The sequence below is a fragment of the Lissotriton helveticus genome, chromosome 3_1 (genome assembly GCF_964261635.1).
Source record: "Lissotriton helveticus chromosome 3_1, aLisHel1.1, whole genome shotgun sequence".
Classification (NCBI taxonomy): Eukaryota; Metazoa; Chordata; class Amphibia; order Caudata; family Salamandridae; genus Lissotriton; species Lissotriton helveticus.
In genome coordinates this window covers 4,573,471-4,598,935 of record NC_136061.1, presented here as the reverse complement: position 1 = coordinate 4,598,935, position 25,465 = coordinate 4,573,471, and positions in this window count along the sequence as shown.

Below are 25,465 nucleotides of genomic sequence, written 5' to 3'. Positions count from 1 at the left end.
AATATAATTTACCTCAATGTAATCGGCAGCATTATTGCTCTTGGTAAAGAACAAAGATTTGCAAATAACAGAGCAGGATAAAACAGAGTAGTAAATGTACTACTACTACTACTCACCAAGCCCGGGGACCTCTACGCCGAGCGCGTCCAGCAAGTCCCGCTCCCGGTCCATGACATCGGTCCAGCGGTGGGTGGCCTGGTTATATGTGCGCCGGACCCCAGAGATCTTGTACATGGCCCGGCACACCTTCTCCCACCGCTGGCGGCGCTCCCGGATGCCATAGCCGGTCGCGATCTTGCCGCCTCCCAGGATCGTCTTGGGGAGGCGGCGCTGGACATGGAAGATCAGTGCCGCCACTTCCTCCGCGCTGAAGATCTCCCTCGGGACCACTTGCTCCCCCCTTAAACGCCCGCACGGGAGCCGGGCACGGGGTGCGGGACCCTTCCCCTTCTCAGGGTGCTTCCCGGCTCCCTTTACCATGGTCTGGGCAGAAATAAACTTAAATGATAAAGAAGAAATAGAATAGTGAAGAAGAAAAGAAAAGAGTTTAAAAAAGTAGTTTAAAAGTAAATAAAAGCTGCAGAAAACACAAAAATATAGAGCTAGAAAAATAGAGGGTTAGATAATAAGTAAAATTAGATCAAAAAAACTTCAAACAAGCAAAGGATGGCAGAGATTGAGAGAGGATACAGAAAGCATGCCCAGAACCATAGCAATGAATGAGAAACAAGATGGCCGCGCCCGTTCACGACCGCGTGGGTAAGTTCGCGCGAGATTTTCCTTGCGAGTACGCGCGAAATTGTACTCGCGAGCAGCACACTTTGCGAGATTACACATAGCGGGCGGAAACGGAATTACGTCACGCCAACAAGATGGCCGCGCCCGTGTACGACCGATAGGGTAACTTGGCAAACGAATAGCTAGAAGCGCCTCGCGAACACGCGCAAGATCACGCGAACATACACGTCGCAACAAAAACAATTTTGTATTCGCACGTATTCGCGGCTTCCGAAATCGATCTCGCACGGATTCGCGCCCCAAATAACGCGCGAAATTGCAAAAATTTTTTTTTTAGCTAAAATGAAAGCAATGAGCAGGTGCAAAAGTTCAAACTTAACATTAGTAACATTCAAGGTAGTGCTTCCTGATGGGCCCCTCCAGAGTTTGCAACAATTCTATGACCCTGCTATGACCCAAACAGCAGGCTCATAGAATAGCACCATAAAGGTCCTGTAAAAAAAAAATTTCACTGCAACAAAAAGCAAATTACAGATAAGGAAGGAAGCAGGTGCCAGCCAGACTGGAACTTTCAAAATTACTGACACATTAATGAAACACAAATTAATTGATGGCAGTTGAAGAAGGGCAGGTGTGATTGGGGCAGCTTTGCAGAAGAGTGCTGTTCACACTATACATCTGACAACAGACATGTGGACCAGTGGCGCAGACGCTGATTACATGTGCATCACTGCACACTGGGTCTCTTTTTCAGGTGTTAAAGCAAAGCTAAACACAGGTGTTGACCCGGACCAAGTTTTTAAAGCTGCTCGGAAACATGCAACACTAGCCATGTTTGGCTTGGAGAAAAGTCACACAGCAGAAAACATTTTGGACTAGTTTAACAAAAAGGTCTTTCACTGGCTGTCCCCAAAAAAACGCCAGATTGGTTATGTTTCCACGGATAATGGCGCCAATGTAGTTCAGGCCATGTCGCTGGGTGCATATTTCAGAGTGCTGTGTTTGGCGCACTGTATCAACCTGGTAGTTCAAAAATTCTTGAGTGATACAGACAGTACAGCGTTCGAGGTAATGGCCACCTGCCGCAAAATGTGCAACCATTTCAGCCATTCTTTTAAGGACCGGAAGCATCTGAGGAGCCTGCTACTTCAACGTCGAATGCCAGTGAAAGCACTCATCCAGGAGGTGGCAACACGTTGGAACTCAACCTTCTACATGCTTGAGCGTCTGTATGAGCAGTATACGGTACTCGATCACTATTTCTTAACAGAGGGTACATCTCAGAAGGACCTGCGGATGGGTGCGGCGCAATGGGACATAGTTAAAAGCCTGCAAACACAACAATGATGGACAGACTGTGGATCAATGTCACACATTCACCCCAGTCCAAAGATCTGGGCCCAAATCCATCGTTTTTCCACTCCACACCACCCTGGGTTAGACAATGGCGATATGCAAATCAGCGCTGACCCTGTGCCCCATGGGTACAGTCCAGTCTGAACTACAAAAGCCATGTCCTTCCCAGAACGGAAACAAGCATCCGAGGACCGGCCCGGTTTCGAGGTAACACCTCTCTGGATGGATTTGGGCCCAGATCTTTGGACTGGGTTGAATGTGTGACATTGATCCACATTCTGTCCATCATTGTTGTGTTTGCAGTTACCGCTCTAGGTGTACTGGGGATGCTCAGACGTGAGTCCCAGTTACTCCACACCACTGGAATCAAGCTAGCCGGGCTGAAGAGAGGTGTTACCCCGAATCCGGGCCGGTCCTCGGATGCTTGTTTCCGTTCTGGGAAGGACATGGCTTTCGTAGTTCGGACTGGACTGTTCCCATGGGGCACAGGGTCAGCGCTGATTTGCATATCGCCATTGTCTAACCCAGGGTGGTGTGGAGTGGAAAAACGATGGATTTGGGCCCAGATCTTTGGACTGGGGTGAATGTGTGACATTGATCCACATTCTGTCCATCATTGTTGTGTTTGCAGTTACCGCTCTAAGTGTACTGGGGATGCTCAGACGTGAGTCCCAGTTACTCCACACCACTGGAATCAAGCTAGCCGGGCTGAAGAGAGGTGTTACCTCGAAACCGGGCCGGTCCTCGGATGCTTGTTTCCGTTCTGGGAAGGACATGGCTTTTGTAGTTCGGACTGGACTGTTCCCATGGGGCACAGGGTCAGCGCTGATTTGCATATCGCCATTGTCTAACCCAGGGTGGTGTGGAGTGGAAAAACGATGGATTTGGGCCCAGATCTTTGGACTGGGGTGAATGTGTGACATTGATCCACATTCTGTCCATCATTGTTGTGTTTGCAGTTACCGCTCTAAGTGTACTGGGGATGCTCAGACGTGAGTCCCAGTTACTCCACACCACTGGAATCAAGCTAGCCGGGCTGAAGAGAGGTGTTACCTCGAAACCGGGCCGGTCCTCGGATGCTTGTTTCCGTTCTGGGAAGGACATGGCTTTTGTAGTTCGGACTGGACTGTTCCCATGGGGCACAGGGTCAGCGCTGATTTGCATATCGCCATTGTCTAACCCAGGATGGTGTGGAGTGGAAAAACGATGGATTTGGGCCCAGATCTTTGGACTGGGGTGAATGTGTGACATTGATCCACATTCTGTCCATCATTGTTGTGTTTGCAGTTACCGCTCTAAGTGTACTGGGGATGCTCAGACATGAGTCCCAGTTACTCCACACCACTGGAATCAAGCTAGCCGGGCTGAAGAGAGGTGTTACCTCGAAACCGGGCCGGTCCTCGGATGCTTGTTTCCGTTCTGGGAAGGACATGGCTTTTGTAGTTCGGACTGGACTGTTCCCATGGGGCACAGGGTCAGCGCTGATTTGCATATCGCCATTGTCTAACCCAGGGTGGTGTGGAGTGGAAAAACGATGGATTTGGGCCCAGATCTTTGGACTGGGGTGAATGTGTGACATTGATCCACATTCTGTCCATCATTGTTGTGTTTGCAGTTACCGCTCTAAGTGTACTGGGGATACTCAGACGTGAGTCCCAGTTACTCCACACCACTGGAATCAAGCTAGCCGGGCTGAAGAGAGGTGTTACCTCGAAACCGGGCCGGTCCTCGGATGCTTGTTTCCGTTCTGGGAAGGACATGGCTTTTGTAGTTCGGACTGGACTGTTCCCATGGGGCACAGGGTCAGCGCTGATTTGCATATCGTCATTGTCTAACCCAGGGTGGTGTGGAGTGGAAAAACGATGGATTTGGGCCCAGATCTTTGGACTGGGGTGAATGTGTGACATTGATCCACATTCTGTCCATCATTGTTGTGTTTGCAGTTACCGCTCTAAGTGTACTGGGGATGCTCAGACGTGAGTCCCAGTTACTCCACACCACTGGAATCAAGCTAGCCGTGCTGAAGAGAGGTGTTACCTCGAAACCGGGCCGGTCCTCGGATGCTTGTTTCCGTTCTGGGAAGGACATGGCTTTTGTAGTTCGGACTGGACTGTTCCCATGGGGCACAGGGTCAGCGCTGATTTGCATATCGCCATTGTCTAACCCAGGGTGGTGTGGAGTGGAAAAACGATGGATTTGGGCCCAGATCTTTGGACTGGGGTGAATGTGTGACATTGATCCACATTCTGTCCATCATTGTTGTGTTTGCAGTTACCGCTCTAAGTGTACTGGGGAAGCTCAGACGTGAGTCCCAGTTACTCCACACCACTGGAATCAACCTAGCCGGGCTGAAGAGAGGTGTTACCTCGAAACCGGGCCGGTCCTCGGATGCTTGTTTCCGTTCTGGGAAGGACATGGCTTTTGTAGTTCGGACTGGACTGTTCCCATGGGGCACAGGGTCAGCGCTGATTTGCATATCGCCATTGTCTAACCCAGGGTGGTGTGGAGTGGAAAAACGATGGATTTGGGCCCAGATCTTTGGACTGGGGTGAATGTGTGACATTGATCCACATTCTGTCCATCATTGTTGTGTTTGCAGTTACCGCTCTAAGTGTACTGGGGATGCTCAGACGTGAGTCCCAGTTACTCCACACCACTGGAATCAAGCTAGCCGGGCTGAAGAGAGGTGTTACCTCGAAACCGGGCCGGTCCTCGGATGCTTGTTTCCGTTCTGGGAAGGACATGGCTTTTGTAGTTCGGACTGGACTGTTCCCATGGGGCACAGGGTCAGCGCTGATTTGCATATCGCCATTGTCTAACCCAGGGTGGTGTGGAGTGGAAAAACGATGGATTTGGGCCCAAATCTTTGGACTGGGGTGAATGTGTGACATTGATCCACATTCTATCCATCATTGTTGTGTTTGCAGTTACCGCTCTAAGTGTACTGGGGATGCTCAGACGTGAGTCCCAGTTACTCCACACCACTGGAATCAAGCTAGCCGGGCTGAAGAGAGGTGTTACCTCGAAACCGGGCCGGTCCTCGGATGCTTGTTTCCGTTCTGGGAAGGACATGGCTTTTGTAGTTCGGACTGGACTGTTCCCATGGGGCACAGGGTCAGCGCTGATTTGCATATCGCCATTGTCTAACCCAGGGTGGTGTGGAGTGGAAAAACGATGGATTTGGGCCCAGATCTTTGGACTGGGGTGAATGTGTGACATTGATCCACATTCTGTCCATCATTGTTGTGTTTGCAGTTACCGCTCTAAGTGTACTGGGGATGCTCAGACGTGAGTCCCAGTTACTCCACACCACTGGAATCAAGCTAGCCGGGCTGAAGAGAGGTGTTACCTCGAAACCGGGCCGGTCCTCGGATGCTTGTTTCCGTTCTGGGAAGGACATGGCTTTTGTAGTTCGGACTGGACTGTTCCCATGGGGCACAGGGTCAGCGCTGATTTGCATATCGCCATTGTCTAACCCAGGGTGGTGTGGAGTGGAAAAACGATGGATTTGGGCCCAGATCTTTGGACTGGGGTGAATGTGTGACATTGATCCACATTCTGTCCATCATTGTTGTGTTTGCAGTTTTTTTTATTTATTTTTTTTTTTTTTTATTGGCAAATTCGAATCATAAAACATAAATATACAGGATAAGCGACATGAAATAATGCGGTATATATGGATAACGAGGTACATACACAGATATCTGTAAACAGAGCTCTACCACAGGGAAAGATATAACAAATAAGAGAAAGAGTACTGCAGAGAGACAAAAAAATAGAATCAGAATCAATCAGGGGCCCTATATCTGGTTTCCCCTTTCTTCATTATACCACCTAGTAATAGGTTCCCAAATCTGTGTACCGATTGCTCTCATTTTTCTACCTCTTGTGGCGTATATTGAGATTTCTTGTTTATAGATAGCTATAAAACGGCTAAGCCACATATTAAAGGTAGGGGGCTCTGTATCTTTCCACCTAGCTGCTAGAATTATCCGTAACACGGCATAACCCAGAAATAGTACCGCCTGTTCTTCTCTATTGTGTTTCAAAGAGTCATCGTGACCCAATAGGAGCAATGTTATAGAATCATGTATTTGGTGCCCAAAAATTTGGGTCCAAAATTCCAACATCATAGTTTTAATTGTAACCAATGTGGGGCATTCAGCAAACATGTGTAGGAGATTTGCAAGTGGTTGTTTGCATCTGGGACAGTTATCATCCATCCTAAGCCCCCATGCAAACAATTTAGCTGGCGTAAAATATAAATTATAAATGATTCTATAATATTGAGCCTTTAAGTTAGAGGCTATAAAATATCTTGTTGAGAGGGCTAATGAGAGATCTAGATCTACATTTGGATTTGCCAATTTTAAGGCCCAAGATTGTTCCGTGCGCTCTAAATCATCAGGGGTATTGGCCAAAAGTAACTGATATAGGGCCCCGATTCTGGTAGATTTTCTGCCTATAATATCAAATAGTGGGATATTATCTGGTAGAATTTTTGGTTTGGTATTGTAGATACTAGCTGATATTTGATAAAATTTTAGAAAATCGTTCGCAGGGACATTATATCTCGTTTGAAAGAGCTCAAAAGAAAGTGGGAGATTATTACCAAAGAAATCTCCGATTGTTTTAATACCTAGGAGCTCCCACCTCTGGGATCTACTATCATTAGGGATATTAGGAAAAATTTTACATTGCCATAAAGGTGTATATTTTGTATATGTAGGAAGCCCTAGATGTTTGCCGATAGCTTTCCAGACTGAAAGAGCATCTAAAACAGTCTTTAATTTAATTTTTTTATAATAAGATGTTTCAACCTGCCTTAGAAAAAGTCCCTTATGTTTTTTGCCTAGACTGAGTTCATATATTGATGGTATATGAGGAATTACAGAGGTTGGGCCTCCTAGTTTAGCAGTCAAAAGAGGATCCATGTATTGCAATAAAGATGCCCAAAAATATAATCTTAAATTTGGTAGGGCTAAGCCACCTCTACTTTGAGGGAGTGCTAAAAGGGGCAGAGCCCGCCTTATTTTTCCGTAACTCCACATAAACTTTGCTATGAGGGAATCTATAGTCTTTATGACGTGCTTTGCCGGTAACAGGGGGATTGCTCTAAACAAATATAGAACCCGCGGGAATACATTCATTTTTACGTAATTGGCCCTACCTATAATAGAGAGGTGTAGGCTATCTACCCTTCTTAGATCGCTTTTAATTTTATCAATAAGGGGAGAATAGTTAATATCGCTGATGTTACTTATCTCTGCCGAAAGCACTACACCTAAATAAGTGGCCTGTTTAACCCTGAGAGTGCTTTCATATTGAGTGTTGCTAGTGGCTAATACCATAGTTTTATCTCTATTCAAGGAGTACCCTGAGTACTTCCCAAACGCTTGGGTAATTGTCTCGATTTCATAAACTGCTTCAGACGGTTTAGTGGTTATTACGGCAATGTCATCTGCGTATGCCATGACTTTGGTGGTAAAGGACCCTGTAAGAACTGGATATATGGAAGTTGAGGTTAGTAGTTTTTGAATAAGGGGATCTATATAAAGTGCAAATAGAACCGGGGAGCATGGGCAACCCTGCCTTGTACCTCTCTGAATCGTAATGACATCCGACTCATTTCCTGCTATACAGATTTTTGCCGTGGGGTTGGTATAAATGGCTTTAATGGCATTAATAAAAGTATTTCCGAAATTTTTACTTTCCAGGATATTCCAGAGAAACTGCCATAGTACTCGGTCGAATGCCTTTTCGGCATCGAGGAAGATCATCGACATCTCGCCCCCCGTGGCGCCCATGATGTCAAGTAGGGTTATGTCTCTACGAGTATGGTCTGTAGTGCCTTTGCCGGGTATAAAACCGTGTTGCCACGGGGATACAAGCCGTTCGATGACCCCGCTCAGACGATTTGCAAATATTTTAGCGTATAGCTTCGAGTCGGAGTTGATCAGGGATATAGGCCTATATGAGGAAGGCAGGTGGGGTGGTTTACCCTTCTTATGGAAAATTATTATGTTTGTTTGTTTCCAAGACTCAGGGGGAATTGCGTGGTATTGGACCCCAAGAAACAAATCAAACAAAAAGGGAGTTATCTGATTTCTAAGGATTTTATATAGATCCAATGGGATTTTATCCGGTCCGGCCGCCTTACCATTGGCCATCTCAGCTAATGCAATCTCTACCTCAGTGACCGTAATCTCTCTGTCAAGGTAAATCTTATTTTCCTCATCGATGTTTTTATGATTAATATGGTCTGGGAGCCAATTATTTAAGAATGTTGTAATTTCATTATCAGGATATGAAATATCACTACTATATAGTTTTTGATAATATTTTTGAAATACTTTAACAATGTCTTTGGGGGTAGTATATTCATTTCCCTCAAATTCTATCTTTTTAATGTTGCTCAATGATTGCTTTTGTCGTGTGCGTAGTGCTAACTGCTTCCCCACATTTTCCCCTGATTCGTACAGCCTATCCTTATTAACCTGATAGGTTTCCGCGGCTTTTTGAATTAGCGTACTATTAATCTCATTTTTTAAGATCATTATTTTATTTAAGATTTTCCCAGGATCTAAGGTAGGATCGACTTGCCCTCTACGAGACAGATTTAACTGGTTGGCATGATGGGCCTCAAGATTGGACAACTCCTGCATCATTTCCATATTGGATTGTTTTTCTAGCTTTCGCTTATTAGCAACAAAGGAAATGGTCTCTCCTCTCAATGCTGCTTTAAAACAGTCCCATACTATAATACGGGGAGCACTAAACTGGTTACAGTCAAAAAAGGACTGGGTCCAAGATTTAATATACGCTATATATTCTGGATTAACCAGTAGCCTCCTATCAAAAGTCCACTGTATTGTTGGTTTAACTAAATTAGCCGTGTCAAAGGTAAAGGTCAGTGCATTGTGGTCAGATAGGGTTTTCGGGGATTTAATTATTTCTATAATATCTTTCTGATTTATACTTGACATAATATAGTCGATTCTAACATATTTGTTGTGGGGGAAAGAAAAATATGTATAGCCATCCACATTTGGCCCCCGGAGTAAGCCCCAGACGTCAACCAAGTTGTGACTTTTCATCATCTGACCCAATGCTGTATATGACTTTGGTTTTCGCCCTTTATAATTTTGAGATAAAAAATTCCCAGAGGATTGCCCTATGTCGATATTAAAATCTCCACAAAAGACCAGGGGACTTGACCAAGAGGCCAATTCAATTTCGAGCTCTCGAAAAACAGCAGGGTCATCTAAATTTGAACCATAGATTGCGCAGATAGTGATATCTTGCTGAAGCTGAATTATGACCCATCTGCCATGTTTGTCGGCTAATTTACGAATTGGGGGGCCTATTATAGGTTTAGCGAAAATGGCTACCCCTCTGGTTTTAGTTGTTTGGGATGTAGCTGCCATTAGGTTATAACCTGGTAGTTTAAGTAAGTTCCTGTCAGAGTATGCGATATGTGTCTCTTGGAGACATAATATATCAACCGGGTTTTGTTGTATTAATTGAAATAACTGGGCCCTTTTATCTTTATGATTGAGGCCTGCCACATTCCAAGTACAGAGGCTTATCCTCCCCATGTATTAACTTGAAAGACTAGCCTGATATGCTTTAGACACCCATTCTCCTTAAAATATATGATGCGGTTTTGCTTTTCTTTAACATTTCTGTAGCTTTTACTCCTAATACTTTTAATACAACATAGTCTGTGACCGAATTTGCCAGTTTTTCTTTTTTGGTTTCCCCCCTTCCCCCCCCCCCTCCTCAGCCCCCTCCCCAAGGCCTTCCCCGAGGCCTTCCCCCCCCACCTCCCCCTGCACTCCACCCTATGAGGCATGAAGACTCTCACTAGAGTCTATGATGATGGAGAGACACCCTGTGGCCATGCCTTAATCATTAATTCTGTATGCTTCAAAATAACACATGTGTAGGCTAGTGAAAGGATATGCAAAAAATAAAAGGAAATATGCAAAGCTATGAAAGAATAAACATCCTAGAACCACGCGAGACCCAATGAGCCATGCGAAAAAAACCATAAATGCTGAGAGAGAAATTACCTTTAACAATAATAGATTATACAGCATATTCTAGTCCTATTCTAAGCGATTTATCCAAAAAAAACACATTAGAGTTGGTGTAAAACTTAGGACTTTGAAATATGCTTATTCTTTAAGATGAGCTTATTCTTCCTAAATTGTGAAACAAGGCCCACCAACCGGGGGCTATACTGTAATCAGGATGACCATAGCCAATTTAGGGCGCATAAAGAAAAGCCTATTGACTCAGAAAATTAGGTCAGGCTATCTAAAAAAGCCTTTGCTTTGATCTCGGATGAAAAAATTTTTACCTGACCATTATACAACACCTTGAGTATGGCAGGGTTATTCAGGTAAACCTTAGCTTTTTTGTCCAAAAAAGGTTTGATTAGTTGACGGAGACGCCATCTCCGCTCCACAGTTGTGTGGCAGAAGTCCGGCCTGACAAAGTATGAGATGTCGCCTCGGATCCGATGGGCCTCAGGTCTCGCTTTCTCTGCAACAATTTGACGAAGCAAAAAGTTACCAAAGTAGACGAGGATTGCCCTAGGATATTTGCTTTGCGAGTTGGTAGGCCGCAGTGTAGCAGGAGTTCTGTGGACCCGTTGAACTTCCAGTTCCCAATTCCATGAAGAAAGCTCAGGAAAAGTGTCTTTAAAGAGTTGGATCATAAAGATGCGTATATCATCTCCTTCACTTTTTTCGGGTACTCCCAGTACTCGGAGATTATTGCGACGCATACGATTTTCCATCTGCTCAAGCTTCCATCTTACGTCAGTCATCTCAGCGTCGTGGGCATCGACCTGCTCTTTCACCACAGTTGCTTCCGCCTCAATAACCACAATTCGATCTTCCATATCCGACATTCTTGCATTAGATGCAGCCACTGTTTTTGAAAGTTTTCGCACCACCCCCTGTACCTTTTGTAGGGCTTGTTGAGCTTTCCGACCATCCTTAGACGTTTGCTCTCTGTGTGATGCGATTGCCTGCAACACTGTGTCCATTACCGCAGTTAAGGTTGTGTCTTGTTCCTTTGAAGAGAAAGAGGCTCCATGAGCGCTAGAGACTGATGCGGGAATGCCTTCCCGGTGAGGGCCTGCTGAGATATGGTGGCTTCTCTTTTTTTTTATCACTGTGTGTCTTCCGGCTGTGGCTTCTCCCAATAGCTCATCCGCATCGCTATCTTGAGTACTGGAACTGGAGCCGGTATGCAGGTCAGATAGAGAGTCTAAGTCAGAGTCTAAGTCTAAGTCATGGTGCCAGCCTGGGTCCTCACGACCTTCAGAAATAGTGTAAAATTCAAGAGGTTCCAAGTCTGTATCAGACGTGATTCCTGCTCCGTCATCGTCGTTTACTGGCCCAGGGAGTGTTGGCTCCTCAACATTTCTTTCCCCTATTGGTGCAGTGGTGCCTTTAATTTGAGCAAAAGTATGCGTTGAAGAGGGTGATATTGATTTATCCTCCGCGCTGACAGAATTTAGCAATGTCGAATGTATTTCTGGCAGAGAAACAGTGGATATGTTTGTTGCACCGCTTGTACCATTTACATGTGCGACTGTATTAGAGGTAGTTGTTATAAGCTCTGCAGTAGCACGTATTTTCTCTGGTGCTTGCGGTTGTAATTGCAGTTGTGGTTGTACAATAGTTACTGTGGCACTCCCTGGTGTATCTGCTGTAACAGTTAGGCCCTGCGGCGGTAATGACGGTAGCGGTGATAATAGCGGGTCAGCTGTAGCTACGAGAGTGGTTGACTGTGTAGCACTTACTGAGGAATTTAGATCCGCTAGTAATACAGACGCTGCTGTCACAGACACTGCTGCCGCCGCTGACGAATCCGGCCTGGGGAGCGCAGTTGGAGTGGCTGGCGGGGCTGCAATCAGCGTCCTGCTTATTGCGTGTTGATTAGGAAGGGAGGGAGCAGCTCCGGCCGGCGTTTTACGAAGCAAGTCTACCACAGAGGGACCCGGCCCCGGTCCCGGTGCTGGAGTGTTAGTATTCCTCGTAGTAGTTCTCTGTTGCTTCGGCTGGAGTTGGTGCTGGGCATGCCCCCCGTCCGATCCGGCAGCTTCATCCGTTACTGACCCAGCGCGCCTGGCAGCAAGCTTCTGGTCGCGAAGCGCTTGTTTGGCAGCTCGGGTCTTCAAGGCAGCTGCAGCCGCCGCAGCATTTTTTGGAGCCATCTGCGTCTTCGTATGGGGGCAGTCGATGCCAGAAGCACAGCAAGACTGTCGACGGAGCTGTAAAAAGAGTCTGAGCACCGTGAGGCCGATTGCTGACGCGATGAAATGAAGTCTTGAGCGTGGCTGCTCAGGTAAGAGAAATGAATCCCCGGGTGGTTTGAGACAGGCGCCACTCATTCTTCATTTTGCAAAATATTTATTGCTAGCTTTGTCCTTAACTGCGCCAGTTGTTCACATTTCTCACGGTGTCTTCATGGGTATCACGGGATCCTAGCCCTTTCACTAACCCATTCAGTTGACTAAGGCACAGGAGAGTGTCTCACAGCGGACTAGTGAGCCGCCGCCATCTTGCCCCAACATGGGTGCCGACGTGAGTCCCAGTTACTCCACACCACTGGAATCAAGCTAGCCGGGCTGAAGAGAGGTGTTACCTCGAAACCGGGCCGGTCCTCGGATGCTTGTTTCCGTTCTGGGAAGGACATGGCTTTTGTAGTTCGGACTGGACTGTTCCCATGGGGCACAGGGTCAGCGCTGATTTGCATATCGCCATTGTCTAACCCAGGGTGGTGTGGAGTGGAAAAACGATGGATTTGGGCCCAGATCTTTGGACTGGGGTGAATGTGTGACATTGATCCACATTCTGTCCATCATTGTTGTGTTTGCAGTTACCGCTCTAAGTGTACTGGGGATGCTCAGACGTGAGTCCCAGTTACTCCACACCACTGGAATCAAGCTAGCCGGGCTGAAGAGAGGTGTTACCTCGAAACCGGGCCGGTCCTCGGATGCTTGTTTCCGTTCTGGGAAGGACATGGCTTTTGTAGTTCGGACTGGACTGTTCCCATGGGGCACAGGGTCAGCGCTGATTTGCATATCGCCATTGTCTAACCCAGGGTGGTGTGGAGTGGAAAAACGATGGATTTGGGCCCAGATCTTTGGACTGGGGTGAATGTGTGACATTGATCCACATTCTGTCCATCATTGTTGTGTTTGCAGTTACCGCTCTAAGTGTACTGGGGATGCTCAGACGTGAGTCCCAGTTACTCCACACCACTGGAATCAAGCTAGCCGGGCTGAAGAGAGGTGTTACCTCGAAACCGGGCCAGTCCTCGGATGCTTGTTTCCGTTCTGGGAAGGACATGGCTTTTGTAGTTCGGACTGGACTGTTCCCATGGGGCACAGGGTCAGCGCTGATTTGCATATCGCCATTGTCTAACCCAGGGTGGTGTGGAGTGGAAAAACGATGGATTTGGGCCCAGATCTTTGGACTGGGGTGAATGTGTGACATTGATCCACATTCTGTCCATCATTGTTGTGTTTGCAGTTACCGCTCTAAGTGTACTGGGGATGCTCAGACGTGAGTCCCAGTTACTCCACACCACTGGAATCAAGATAGCCGGGCTGAAGAGAGGTGTTACCTCGAAACCGGGCCGGTCCTCGGATGCTTGTTTCCGTTCTGGGAAGGACATGGCTTTTGTAGTTCGGACTGGACTGTTCCCATGGGGCACAGGGTCAGTGCTGAGTTGCATATCGCCATTGTCTAACCGAGGGTGGTGTGGAGTGGAAAAACGATGGATTTGGGCCCAGATCTTTGGACTGGGGTGAATGTGTGACATTGATCCACATTCTGTCCATCATTGTTGTGTTTGCAGTTACCGCTCTAAGTGTACTGGGGATGCTCAGACGTGAGTCCCAGTTACTCCACACCACTGGAATCAAGCTAGCCGGGCTGAAGAGAGGTGTTACCTCGAAACCGGGCCGGCCCTCGGATGCTTGTTTCCGTTCTGGGAAGGACATGGCTTTTGTAGTTCGGACTGGACTGTTCCCATGGGGCACAGGGTCAGCGCTGATTTGCATATCGCCATTGTCTAACCCAGGGTGGTGTGGAGTGGAAAAACGATGGATTTGGGCCCAGATCTTTGGACTGGGGTGAATGTGTGACATTGATCCACATTCTGTCCATCATTGTTGTGTTCATAGTTAAAAGCCTGACAGACATGCTTCGTCCTTTTGAGTTCTTCACGCGTGCAGTCAGCCAGGAGGACTGTAATTTGGGAAAAGCTATCCCATTGTTGTGCATGCTGCAGCACCAACTGAAGGCGGTGTCTTCTGAGTTTGAAAAAGATGAAAAAAAAGACCCATTTATTTTGTCGGAGAAATTATTAGAGCGCCTACGTGGTGATAAACGTCTTAAAAAGATCAAGTCAGAACAGCATTACATTTGTGCTACTATTCTGGATCCACGCTACAAAAAGGCGCTGGCAGGCCAAGCATTCTTTCCTTTTGCTGATGAAGATGTTCAAAACTACAAACATTGGCTAGCCTGGTCAGCCAAGAGGTTTGAAAAAGAACGGCAGGATATTGAAGGAGAAGGCAGTACATCAGCATCAGCATCAGCAGGCCATCCCCAGTCAAAAAAATCCACTTCTGCACCTGTGGCTGTGGCACAAGTGACCTCTCAGCCGTTAAAGACACCGGCAACCAGATCATCTGCACCACACACAACAGTAACAGTGGCTGCTGTAGAGGATTGGCTAACTTTGCTTGGGTATTGTTCTCGAAAAAATGTCACAGGCACAGCAAAAAGTAAGCAAAGTGGAGGAACCGTTGATGACCTTGAGTCGATGGTGCAGGACTATCTGAATGACTCAACAGAGGTCTTTCTTAATGATGAGCCATTGCAGTATTGGCATGGGAAAAAACAATTGTGGCCACAGCTCTCCAACCTGGCTATAAACTATTTGTCTTGCCCACTCGCAAGTGTGTCTTCTGAACGTGTTTTCAGTGCTGCTGGTGGCATTGTAACTCCCAAACGGAGCCGCCTCTCGCCCAAAAAATGTGGAGCGGCTGACAATGATCAAGATGAATCAGCACCTCATACCACCAGAATACAAAGTACGAGAAAGCACGCCGCATGAAGACGAGGAGGACGGCAACGTAGATGAGGGGATTTGTTCTCTGTTCGGTGACACTGACCTCATCCTGCCTGAATTCGCAGAGTATGATGACGAAATCTTCTTCTTATTCCCTGACACCGAGCCCTGAAAATGAGACAATGAATCAATAACTTTCTTTTTCGTCCTTATTCACTTTTATTCCTGTGTGTCTGTCTTTCTTTGTTTTGCACAGTTAATTTAATTCAAACTTTAATCACCTAATCCCAAAAACAAGCCCATCAGCAGAACTGTCTTCACTTGTTTGCTTATTAATTTGAAGGTGCCGCAGTCTACATTCCTCAGGTTCACAAGTTCTGAAGAACATGCTCCTCTATCCTCCTCCTCCAGACTCCGATTTCCCTCAAAGCAGAGGGCTGGATTACGCCCAATGAAGAAAGACTCAGCACTTGTGGGGGTGTTCTACTTCTTTGCGGGTGAGTTGACGGCTCTGGGCCCATTGCTGTGAAGCTCTAATAACGGATAAAAGTGTTTTGGACCAAATATGAGGCGGAAATTTCTTGCCGTTTTTGCTGACTTGCTTGCCTTTGAGGTGCTCTTTGGCGGGGTTCCGGGTGTTTGTGGGTGAGTTTTGGGGTCTGGGAGCACTGCTGCGACAGTCTAATCTTGATTGCATTTGCTTTTCAGGAAATCCGTGGTAGAAAACAGGAGTTATTATGATGACCTAGCTGCACAGCGCGTTTGGACCGAAGGCCGAGAGATATTGTAAGTATGAGATTTTGCTTTTTTGCTGTTTGGGGGTGTGGTCGCGTGCTTTTTTGCGGGTGGGTTGGCGGGTCTTGGGGCATTCCTGGGAAGGTCTAATACCAGATAGAAGTGTTTTGGACAAAATCCATAAGGAAAAGCCTTTTTTTTGCTATTTCTTCTGACATCTTGCTCAATGTAGCGTTTTGGGGGGCTTCCTGGTGTTTGTGGGTGGGTTGCGGGGTCTCTGTCGAAGCACTGCTGCGACAGTCTAATCTTGATTGCATTTGCTTTTCAGGAAATCCGTGGTGTAAAACAGGAGTTATGATGATGAGACCTAGCTGCACAGCGCGTTTGGACCGAAGGCCGAGAGATATTGTAAGTATGAGATTTTGCTTTTTTGCTGTTTGGGGGTGTTGTCGCGTGCTTTTTTGCGGGTGGGTTGGCGGGTCTTGGGGCATTCCTGGGAAGGTCTAATACCGGATAGAAGTGTTTTGGACAAAATCCATAAGGCAAAACCTTTTGCCACTTTTTGTAACTTAGGGTTCGTTAGGGTTAGCCCTAGCTGCAGGATTGCATGTGTTTCGGGGTGTTCTATTGCAACTCAGTTCTGGGGTTTTAGAGCACTCTTGGAGCGATGCTGGCTATGGATACTTTTGCTTGCTTGCAAGTGGTTTGAATACAATCCACGGTGGGTAAGGGTGAATTTGGGCCTACTTTTACTTTTAAAGTACGTTTTGTCACCATTTTTCTGCTAGGCCTCGTTTTTTGAGATCTGATTGGGGGTCTTCTACATTTGCGACTGGCTTTAGTAAGGGTCTTGCTGGGAGCATTGCTGGGAAGGTCAAATTTTGTTCTAAAACACAGTTTACAGTACACCTACCTTGAGGGGAAAGATCCGCTATAATATTTTGGCCATACTTATTTATCCTTCAAAAGGTGACTCAGACAGAGTACGCAATTTCAAAAATATTGTACTGTCTATTAGGGAAATCAAAGTGTGACTTTTTGCACCACACAGCTTACATACCTTATATTTATTTATCAGTGGTATTGTAATAGCACTTCCTGTTTTCCTTTCAATAATTACAGGCCGGGTTTCAGTCGACATCCGCCAGGCAGGCAGTGGACAGGGTGTCTTCTGTCAGTGGTCACCAACATTGATGGACGAAGCGTCAGCTGGAATGGAGGAGTGCCGCTAATAAGAGGAATTGTTTGCTGCATGCAACTTACTTACCAAATTCAACAGGACAACTCCAACAACATACAGAATACAGATACAGTATCCATTGTTTTCTTCTATGAGTGTGACTGCATGTGGTTAGCTTTAGTTTGTACCCAAAGATTTCTTTATCTTCAATTATTGTTTGTTGTCAGGACTCTAGCATCAGCTACCAGTAGTGTTATTCCCCCATCTCCAATCGTTCCAGATGCCAGAAGAACCAAGACCTGGTCAGCCTGGGTTGGCCTATGGAGAAGCAAGTTGGCCGCTAGTTCGCCCCAAGTCACTGTATAAGTGGGCGTTCTAGTCTGCCGGCTCACAGCTGAACGGAATTCAGGTGAAGCGCGTGCTCCCTTTCAAATGCGCACTTCACCGAGTTCGTTGGCCGAGACAGTCTGAGGAAATCAATTGCGAGCAGTTTTCAAGAAGAAGTTCACAGTTCAAGGTCAAAGACTTTATTATCTCCGTAGTTTAGGATAAATACACAGCGCACTTTTCCAGCGCGTGTATTTTCAGTCATTTTGAGACGTCTCAGAAAATAAACAGAGCGCGGAGGCGCTCGTGTTTATTTAAGTCAGTGCAGCCAGTATAATTCATTAACCTGTCAGAATTCTTCGTGAGCAGAGGGAAAACTTCACACGACAGAAGGAGAGAGCAGTTTTCTCAACGAGGAGCAGAACCCTAAGGCACCAGAGGAAAGTAGCGAAGGACTTGTTGAGCTAAGTGTGGTGTTTTATTTTCATTTTGGATTTAAAGAAACTGTTAACTCCAGGGTTAAAGAGACTATTCTTCAGAACTGTTAAGAGCATAAATTCGTCCAAGTTAAAAGGAGTTTTGTTCAGACAGTATTTTCTTTAACATGTCAAAAACCCTAAGTAATTGAACATTCTTACCTGGAAAGGAACAGTGGAAAGCTGAAGGTTCACCTGTACATAAATAAGGACTGCCAACAAGAAAATGTCATTTTTCAAGTAATCAACAGAATCCATATACAGCAACACTCTTTCAGTTAGTGAAGTAAGTGTATTTACCTTAACCCTAAAATTCAAGGTTAGAAACAGAAAAAGAGTGAAGTTATATCTATGGTATGTTTTCTTTGTTTTGAATTTAGTTACAACTAGCAAAAAGAGAAGAAGCAAAAACTATAATACAGAAGAGAGGCACAAGTCCAGTTAAGCTTAGGTAGGTGAGATATATGATCCCAGTGCGTAGAGAAGTAGAAAGAAGAATACTGAGAAGTTATAGCTATATTAATGTGTTAAATTTCAGGTTCCTGTGAAAACAACAGAGAACGTGTTAGAAGCAGACAGAAGGAGCCAGAACTGGACCAGTCTCTTCTTAGTTTATTATTTTATCCAATCCCCCGTCCCTTGAGGTAATGTTCTGAGATTTGGTATAAAAGATCTTGGGTCATTGCTAAAAGAGATTGGGGAACTAGCATCGTGTTTCCGAGTCTCTCTGTTCCCGTGCAAGATCTGGTAAGACAATTTATAGTACAAATATTGAAAGGTCTGACAGAGTGAAGTGCCCAAGTTGCATTTGCACCTGAACAGAGATGGCGGAAGGAATTGATGTACAATCACTAGGAACAATTTTAGATGCCATACAAAAGGAATTGGGAGCAGTCAGGGAAGAAAATCGAAATCTTAGACAAGAGGTAATCTGTGCTAGGAAGGAAACTGCAGAGTTGGCGCAGAGACTAAGACAACCAAGTAGCTTGGAAAGGGAGGCAATGAATCCAGCACTAGAAACCACTAATAGAACAACTACACAAGTGATACATTCCTTATCTCCTGTGATTCCATTAGCAGCCCCAGAAAGATTCAATGGAGATCCTCAAAAAGCCCAGATATTTCTGTCCCAATGCTCCCTACACTTCATGTGCCGCCCTTCCATATTCCCTGACGCGCAATCAAAAGTGGCATTCATACTCTCTTATCTAATTGGAGATGCAGCTTCGTGGTCCATGCCCTTAGTCACCAAGAACGATCCAATCTTGAGAAATTTTGAGGAATTCAAACAAGAGTTTCTTCGGATTTTTGACAGACGGAGAATATCTCAAGTGGTTGATAACGAGTTGTTGGATCTACGGCAAGGGAACCGAGACTTAATTGGCTATTTGGCTCAATTTAATAAGTTGGTGGTGGAAACAGACTGGCCAGAAAGTAAAAGAGCAGCAGTTTTTTACCGTGGTCTCAGAGACGAATTAAAAGATACCTTGGCTCAAATTCCAAATCGTCCCACGGAAATCTCGGCTCTGATAGACTTAGTCTTGGAAATAGATTTTCGTCAAGGAGAAAGAAGGGGAGAAAAGAAGAAGGATTATAGAGCTATAGCACCCAGGTTTGATAGAGCAAGGTCTGAGGGCGCAAGAAATTCAGATGCTCAATCCGGAATAGAACCAATGCAAATCGGAACAATAAGAGGACCTTTATCAAAGGAGGAAAAAGACAAGAGAAGAGCCAGTAATCTATGTTTGTACTGTGGACTAAGTGGGCATTTTGTTCGAAACTGTACCAAGAAACCGAAGAACACCTTCAAGCCGAAGGAAAACTAGCAGCACCACTTGTTGGAGGAGTTGAACAGGTGGATGCGATCACAAAAGAAACTCCAAAAGAACACCAAATTGCGAACACATTACAATCGGCTGCTCCGCATTTGAATTTATCCATGGAGGTGAGATTCAGAGAAACGATACTAAAGGAAGTTTCGGTCATGATTGACTCTGGAGCCACGGGTAACTTTTGCGATTTAAGATTCGCAGCCAGAGTTGGTATACAAGCTATTAAGAAAATAAAGAGTGAACCCGTTCGTGCGGTTGATGGGACAAATCTCTCATCGGGACCGATTGTGAGTCATACTGAGGTAATCCAACTGATCTCCAGTGATGGTCATGAGGAGAAGATTCAGTTCAACTTGATTGATGCTCCACAGTTTCAATTAATTCTTGGTTTGCCATGGCTTACAGAACATAATCCAACGATCGATTGGAGTTCAAGAACAATTGTGATGGATTCAAATTATTGTCATGAAAATTGTTTCAGAGCCAAAGAGAAGGAAATAGAGGGTAATCCAGCTTTATCTTTGTGTGCTATAGGGCATACCCTGTGTGTGATAGATAACCAAGAAGTACCAGAAATATATCGTGAATTCAAGGAGGTATTTAATGAAGTGGAAGCTGAACAACTACCTCCACATCGAGCCTACGATTGTAAGATTGAGTTGGAGCCAGGGTCGAACCTACCATGTAGCCGAGTCTACGCTTTGACGGAAAAAGAGAATAGTCACTTGAAGGAGTACTTGGATAAATATCTGGCTAATGGCTTTATCCGGCCATCTCAGTCTCCTGTCTCGTCTCCGTTATTTTTCGTACCAAAGAAGGAAGGTGATCTGAGGACATGCATCGACTACAGAGCAATTAACAAAATTACCAAGAAAAACCGGTATCCCCTACCATTGATTTCGGTGCTCCTAGATCAGGTAAAAGGAGCCCAGATTTATACCAAGTTGGATTTAAGGGGGGCCTATCATTTAGTTTGAATGCGCGAGGGGGATGAGTGGAAGACTGCCTTTCGGACTAGATTTGGCCTCTTCGAGTACCAGGTGATGCCCTACGGACTGTGTAACGCACCAGCTGCCTTCCAGCACTTCATAAATGATATCTTGAAGGACTTCATCGATCAGTGCGCGATAGTGTACATTGATGATATTTTAATCTACTCATCCGATGTCACGAAGCATCACGAGCAAGTGAAGGGAGTCTTGACGAAACTCAAAGAAAATAAGATATTTGTAAAATTGGAGAAATGCGCTTTTGATGTTTCACAGGTTGAATTCTTGGGTTTTGTCATTTCACCCACGGGAATATTAATGGATCAGCGAAAAGTAGAAGCAGTTACGACTTGGGAATCTCCAAAGAGTGTAAAGGAAGTTCAGAGTTTTATTGGATTTGCCAATTTTTATCGGAGGTTCATCCATGAGTTCTCTAGAAAGATTCTACCTCTCACCAAATTATTAAAGAAAGGAACCAAGTTCGAGTGGTTAAAAGAGTCTGAGGAAGCATTTCAGTCTCTAAAAAAAGATTTCACTACAGCTCCTGTCTTGTTGCACGCTGATCCTACTGAACCCTTTTACGTTGAAACGGATGCTTCAGACCAAGCGGTGGGAGGAGTGTTGTCTCAAAGACACAAGAGCACTGGACAACTACATCCGGTAGCTTATCGCTCCAGGAAACTGACCCCAGCAGAAATCAACTACACCATCACGGAAAAGGAGCTATTGGCTATCAAAGATGCCTTTAAAGAATGGAGACACTATTTGATGGGGGCGCAGCATCAGGTAACAGTGTTCACTGATCATCGTAATCTCAAGTTTTTAAAGACTGCTAGAACACTTACTCCTAGACAATTAAGATGGTCCTTATACTTTGCAGACTATGATTTTGTAATCACGTATCGCCCAGGAGCTCAAAATGGGAAAGCGGATGCCTTATCACGAATAGGCACTGAAGCTCAGAAAACCTTCATCGAAAATCAATCAATTATTCCAAGTGCCAGGATCATTGGGGTAACCACCTCCATAGGTTTGGAACGAAACATTTCTGAAGTGATGAGTCTGGAAGAAATGCAAGCTTGGGTACAGAAGGATTCAGATCGGAGAATCATTGAACAGCTACCCTACTATCGAGATGCCCTGTACGTTCCAACTTCTGAGTTACAGTTGCAAGTAATGCGTGAATGTCATGATGACAGATTAGCCGGACATAAGGGAGAAACCAAGACCGAAGATTTGATTAAGAGACATTATTGGTGGCCCGGAATGTCCTCAGATATAGAGAAGTATGTCAAGTCCTGTGAGATTTGCGCGCAGGGAAAGTCGGAACGGCAGGCCCCAAAGGGTCTATTACAGCCCTTACCTACACCCCCTTATCCATGGCACACAGTGACCCTAGATCTCATCACTGATCTACCCAACAGTCAGGGATTTGATACTGTTCTTGTAGTGGTTGATTCCTTTACTAAGATGGCTCATTTTACAGCATTGAAGGGGATACCAACAGCCAAACAGTTAGCCGCTCATTTCAGTTCTCAGATTGTTAAAATACATGGAATACCCAAGATTGTAATCTCAGACAGAGGGGTACAATTTGTGTCACATTTCTGGAAGGCCTTTATGGAGGGGTTAGGTACTGAGGTTAGATATTCCACTAGTTATCATCCCGAAACAGATGGGCAAACTGAGAGGGTCAACCAAGAATTAGAACAATATTTAAGGTTGCTTTTGTTAAAGGAGGAGGGTGATTGGTCAGATTACTTGTGGTCTGCTGAATTCGCTCACAATAATGCCAAAAGTAGTTCAACAGGTTATTCCCCTTTCTATCTAAACTATGGCAGGCATCCAAATGCAACCATTCGACAAACTGAGATATCTGTTCCAGCAGTTAAGGAGGTAGTTTCACATTTGCGTCAAATACAACAAAGAGCAGGGGATAACCTTAAAACAGCTAAAGAAAAGTACAAAAATTATGCTGACCGTAAAAGAAGAGAAGGGCCGTCCTTAGCAACAGGAGATCGAGTTTGGTTAAGTACAAAAAACTTGAGACTAAAAGGAAACCGAAAATTCCAACCTCGATTTATTGGTCCATATTTGGTGGAAGGAAAGATCAACCCAGTTAGCTATCGCTTAAAGTTACCCACTAAATTACGGATTCATCCCATCTTCCATGTCTCATTATTAAAGAAGGCCTCTACAGATTTGAGAGTTCAAGCACCTCCAAAACCAATCCAGTTAGAGACAGGACCTGAGTTTGAGGTAAAAGAGATTTTGGATTCTAAAAGATCTAGAGGCAAATTGTACTATCTGATAGACTGGAAAGGGTATGGTCCAGAGGAACGATCTTGGGAGTTGAGTGAGGATGTCCATGCTCCTAGATTAGTAAAGTCATTTCACCAGAGATTTCCTACTAAGCCCAGAGAGGAGGAATCTGCCTTGTTAGGGGGTACTGTCAGGACTCTAGCATCAGCTACCAGTAGTGTTATTCCCCCATCTCCAATCGTTCCAGATGCCAGAAGAACCAAGACCTGGTCAGCCTGGGTTGGCCTATGGAGAAGCAAGTTGGCCGCTAGTTCGCCCCAAGTCACTGTATAAGTGGGCGTTCTAGTCTGCCGGCTCACAGCTGAACGGAATTCAGGTGAAGCGCGTGCTCCCTTTCAAATGCGCACTTCACCGAGTTCGTTGGCCGAGACAGTCTGAGGAAATCAATTGCGAGCAGTTTTCAAGAAGAAGTTCACAGTTCAAGGTCAAAGACTTTATTATCTCCGTAGTTTAGGATAAATACACAGCGCACTTTTCCAGCGCGTGTATTTTCAGTCATTTTGAGACGTCTCAGAAAATAAACAGAGCGCGGAGGCGCTCGTGTTTATTTAAGTCAGTGCAGCCAGTATAATTCATTAACCTGTCAGAATTCTTCGTGAGCAGAGGGAAAACTTCACACGACAGAAGGAGAGAGCAGTTTTCTCAACGAGGAGCAGAACCCTAAGGCACCAGAGGAAAGTAGCGAAGGACTTGTTGAGCTAAGTGTGGTGTTTTATTTTCATTTTGGATTTAAAGAAACTGTTAACTCCAGGGTTAAAGAGACTATTCTTCAGAACTGTTAAGAGCATAAATTCGTCCAAGTTAAAAGGAGTTTTGTTCAGACAGTATTTTCTTTAACATGTCAAAAACCCTAAGTAATTGAACATTCTTACCTGGAAAGGAACAGTGGAAAGCTGAAGGTTCACCTGTACATAAATAAGGACTGCCAACAAGAAAATGTCATTTTTCAAGTAATCAACAGAATCCATATACAGCAACACTCTTTCAGTTAGTGAAGTAAGTGTATTTACCTTAACCCTAAAATTCAAGGTTAGAAACAGAAAAAGAGTGAAGTTATATCTATGGTATGTTTTCTTTGTTTTGAATTTAGTTACAACTAGCAAAAAGAGAAGAAGCAAAAACTATAATACAGAAGAGAGGCACAAGTCCAGTTAAGCTTAGGTAGGTGAGATATATGATCCCAGTGCGTAGAGAAGTAGAAAGAAGAATACTGAGAAGTTATAGCTATATTAATGTGTTAAATTTCAGGTTCCTGTGAAAACAACAGAGAACGTGTTAGAAGCAGACAGAAGGAGCCAGAACTGGACCAGTCTCTTCTTAGTTTATTATTTTATCCAATCCCCCGTCCCTTGAGGTAATGTTCTGAGATTTGGTATAAAAGATCTTGGGTCATTGCTAAAAGAGATTGGGGAACTAGCATCGTGTTTCCGAGTCTCTCTGTTCCCGTGCAAGATCTGGTAAGACAATTTATAGTACAAATATTGAAAGGTCTGACATTTGTCCATGCTGTGCTTTTTTTTTCTTCTCTCAACAAAACCTACCCAAAAAAAAAACCCCATTCCCATCCATTTTCCAAACCCTAACCCTCTTCCCCCAGGCTGTGTGGTTTTGCTTGATGTCTAAATAAATGACATCAATAATTCCACACACTTGCTGGGGAGGATAAGGTCATAGCAACAGGCTGGTGAAGGAATACGAGGATATCTTCTAGACTTACTCAGCTTCAGTACTATTTCTTGTAGTAGTAGGAGCCAATGTCAACTAAATTCAACGCAAGTACTAGTTATACTTGCAATACTTTACCATTTGTTAGGCTACATTGTGGCACTGTTCTAGTTTACTGTCACCTGCTATATTCTCGATCGTACCGTAACCGTTGTAATGCTACAGTAAGGACAAACCAGGTTTCGTTTTCTTTTTTCCCGTAGGCATGCAACTGCCACTGTGTCACACCACTAGTACCACCGCAATGAGGAAATTTCATCCGCCCAGGATTGCCAACCTTAATCCCCATTTCACGTGGAGCCAGCCCTGGGCCTAGCCCTACTTTCAAACACAAATTACAGGTAAGATAAGCGTTTGGTGGGAGGTAGTATAATGGAGTATTAGGACTAGACGAGAGATTGACGGTAGTACTACTAAAGTCCTAGGACTCTTCAGGAAAACAAACTTACTGTTACACCCCCACCCACCAGACTGAAAAGCAGTAAAAAACAGGTATGGTCAGATAAAGTTCAAAAAAGTATATTTATGTAGCCCTAACAAAATATTCTCCCTCAAGACCCTCCCTAACCCCAACGATTGTCTTTGAAAAGTCCCAAAAAGAACCCAACTCCCAAATCCCACCCCCCAAAAGTCTCTACAAAAAGGGCAAGGGACACTCCACTACTGGAGGGTGCTGGTGAA